The sequence below is a fragment of the Rosa rugosa genome, chromosome 5 (genome assembly GCF_958449725.1).
Source record: "Rosa rugosa chromosome 5, drRosRugo1.1, whole genome shotgun sequence".
Lineage (NCBI taxonomy): Eukaryota > Viridiplantae > Streptophyta > Magnoliopsida > Rosales > Rosaceae > Rosa > Rosa rugosa.
The window spans coordinates 33,894,685-33,898,833 of NC_084824.1; positions in this window are offsets into that span (position 1 = coordinate 33,894,685).

Consider the following 4,149-nt stretch of genomic DNA (forward strand, 5'->3'; position numbering starts at 1 on the left):
GATTCCAATGGGTGACCAAAAGTGTAGCTTCTTAATCTTCCTCCTCTTCTCTATTTTTCTTCTAGAAGCCAACCTTGCATTCTCCTTTTCAAGTGGTGTAGAAATGACGCTCATAGGAACAATAGGTGGTAGAAGTTCTTGAGAGTGATGGGGAAGGGTTAGTGCATGTGCTCCTTTTCCTTTCCAATCCATCACCTCATTGTAGAAACATTGGTCACTAAACGGTGGATTGAGAGGTAAAAGTACCTTAAGCTCAATCTTCTCATTAAGTACATAAGTGCTCAACGTTCTACTCTCCACCATGGGAAGCTCATGATGGATCTCCGTGGATGTGAGAGGAGAGAAGGTCCTTGGCTCTTCAATTTCTTCATCATCACAAGGTATTGAAGGACTTTCTTCCTCGTTGGGAATATCGGCCTCAACAATTAAGGGAATATGGTGTAAGTCTTCAAGCTCCACATCCTCCTTACTACACAAGCTATCATCTTCTTCGGAATCATCTTCATATTTCTCTTCTTCATTGTGAAGATTAGATTTCCAATATTGCACCGGTTCCTCCGAAGTGTAGTCTCTCAACCCACTTGCTTCAAAATTTCCATAACCAAGAACACTTTCTTGTACATGAACATCACTCTCTCGATCTTGAAGAGGCAACTCTTGCTCATGATGCTCAAAATATACTCCTTCTCTAGAATTGGGCTCCACTTGATCAAAGAAAGAATCTTGCTCATGACAAATGGTGAATGGTGACTCTTGTGCAAGACTAGGCTCAAGTTGCTCATTGGAATGTGAAATCATTTCTTGAGAAGCTTGCAATTGAACATTAAAGGCTTCCAATTTAGCATGCAATCGAGCTTGGGAGGCTAGACATTGAGCTTGGGAGGCTTGCAATTGAGCATTAGAGGCTTCCAATTGAGCAAGTTGTTCTTCAAGTGATGGCTTCCTAGGCTCAAAAGCTTGCTCTTGTGGATATGCTTCGGGTACAAATGTTTCTTGATACATGCCCATCTTGTACTCATACTCTCGCATAAAATCCGGGTACTCAAATCTCAAAGAGCATTCAAAAGGTGAGTGCCACGGAGAATTACACAAGGCACAAGCTTGGTTGTAGCAAGGCATAGGACTCTCGGCATATGGATTCCACTCTTGATAACTTCCACCATTATAATATTGTTGCTCATATCCCCGACGATCATCCCATCCATAGCTCCACCGATCCATAGCTCAATTGTGAGAAAAATATATGCCTATGAGTTTCCACAAGTGAGATTAGTAACCAAAAATTACAAAGAAAATAGAAAAATAAGCACACAAAATATAATAAACTATTTAGATCAACAACTTTTTTTTTTTTTTTTTAACAACAAAGAAATAAAAATATGCTAAAGTGACCTAAAGAACCGATTCACCAAGGGATTAAGGCTATTAAACCCTAATCCCCGGCAACGGCGCCATTGACTTGATACACATTTACGCAAGCGTACGTATCATTGTCAAGATAGGGAAGTATTATGCCCAAAGTTATCGTACCACGGGGATTAGTGGCTAACCCACAATCCTTGGGTAATCGGAAATAAAGACACTAAGCAAACAAAGAAAAATAAAGAAAATAAAATAAATAAAAATGCTACTCTAAGGCACCAAGCCTTAGCAATGCTCGGCTTTGGTTTGCACCGAAGCCTAATCAAAACTAAGACCTAGTGATGACTATTTACAATGAAGTAGGAAATGTCACCGAAAATGTAATTTGCATTTCTAACAACTAAAGTGCAAGAATTTAAATGAAGACTTTAATTAACAACTAAATTAAATAAAACAAAGAAAAATAAGAAATGATATAGATATGGGATTGGTAGTTAGGGATGAATCCTAACCCTAATTCAATGCTCTAGATGCTAATTTGATTTACGTGCAATTTATTAAAGATGGTAGAAGCCGTACCCAAGGCTTTTCAAGGCTTAAGGGCCGAAATTCCCTTTCATGGTATTCCTACTCCGGTTCAAGGGCCGTAGGAACTCACTTGACATGAATTAGAGCCGGTTCAAGGGTCACTAATTCACATCAAGAGGCTTAGAGATTAAGGAATTAGGCAACCAAGCTCACCATAATTGCGATCAAGCTAATCATGTAGTGAACCATGCTTGTACTTCCCACGAATATTAAATCGGGGTTCTAGCTCTAAAATCTAAGGATGTCATCCCCTAAATTTTAATCTAGAATTATTAAAATACATACCCAAGAGTTGACAATTCCTAAGTATGCATTCTAATCAATTATCACAAAACACAAGCATCCAATAATTAACAAATTCCATATATAAATTAAATTAAGCATCCATTACATCAAATTTGGGTTAGGGCACACAACCCTAACCCCCAACAAAGAAATTACTCACAACCCATAATCATAAACATCAAAATTACAAAATTCGAAGATAAAGGAGTAGAGAAGTGTGGGAGAAAACAAAGATAATCACAATTAGCTAGGAAGCTAGCATGACTAGCTTTGAATCACAACTCCCACAAATACCCAAATCTCAAATCTAGTAGAGGTTGATGTCTCCTTGAAGCTTGTGTGAGAAATTCTTCAAATACCCAAAAGAAAACTAAAGCTACTATGAAAAATGGAGGAGGATGGGAAAGAGAGAGAGAGCAGCCCAAAGGGGCTGCCTCTGTTTTTGTGGTGCGGCTCTCTGCTTCTGTGTGTGTAGATACCTCTACTAGCAAGGCTAGTTTGCTATCTCACCAAGCATAATTAGCACCCTCTTTGGGACACCCACAAGCCATGGTGAGGCCCAACCGCTACTTGCATCTTGTAGCCCTATGTTCAAGCTACGTCACGGTATCCGGAAGTCGCAAATCCGTCGCCGGGAAGCCACCTTTCCGGCCTTGCCAACATGCCCTCACAACTAGGCTTTCTACACTAGAATAGTTATCTTTGCTTGTCCCACATCGAAAACCATGTAAAGGAAGAGCACTCCTTCACCTATAAAAGGAACTCTCCTCCCACTTAGAACATCATCCCATTACATACTTTGTAATCCCCCTTTGGGCCGCAAGGCTCGACACACTAGTATAGCATTCAAGTGGACGTAGTCTCCCGCTAAGGCGGGAGACGAACCACTATACATCTCGTGTCAATCTCTCTCTCTCTCTCTCTTAAGCTAACTAGAGATCCCACGGATCACTAACGTTAACAGTGTGTGATCTCTTCCGCCCCCTAGAATGAATAATTAGGTCCATATATATATGTGGTCTCGGTGATTGCAAGAGTGGAGAGAATAGGATGTGGTATGTGTGTGGTGGTGATGAGAGGAAAAAGAACGTGATGGGCTGCTAGTAGCTACACGTGTTGAAGAGAAAGAAGAGACTAATTGATTAGTCAGCAAGTATAATTAAGCATACTCCTTGCTTAATTAATTGAAAGATGAACACGTGCAGGTCTCCTTGATTTCTTCTTTCATTTTCTTATTTTTTTTTTCTTTTCTTTTCTTTTCTATTTCTTCTTTTCCACCAACACATGGGCTTCAATCTTGGTGACCTACGTTGACCTAGGTCAACCCGTTGACCGACTGTTGACTTTTCGAATTTGCTTCAATTTCACACTCTTTTTTCTCGGTTTCCGCAATTCCGTTTATTTTCTACAAAATAAATAAAAATAGATTAATTACATAATAATTTACTTGAGAATTAACTTATTTTTGTGTTTTAGATATAATTACACACATATAAATGCGTATAATCAATGATGGTTATTCAAAAAGGCGGGCGAAGAATTCTGTGGTTTCTATTATTGGCCCTCGTCTACCCTTATTTTCTTCTCAAACCAGGTATATTATTCTATTCTTCAAGTTTCATCCTAATGGATTATTTTGCTCCTTGCTAATTTGGTTAGCACTGACTAACTAGACAAGTAATTATGTATACTAAAAGCTATTTTCAGCTATAGATAACTATTTTTATTTTTTTATGAGAAAACAGAATTGATTAAAACATGAACAAAACTAAACTCATACATAATACAAATCAAATCATTTCATATTCCTGCTGTGTTGTGTTGACTTGAATATAGCTCACAACCTATTTAACAAGTCCAATAATCGATTTGTGTTGACCTGAAAATGTTAATCGGTTAATTTGTTAATAGACT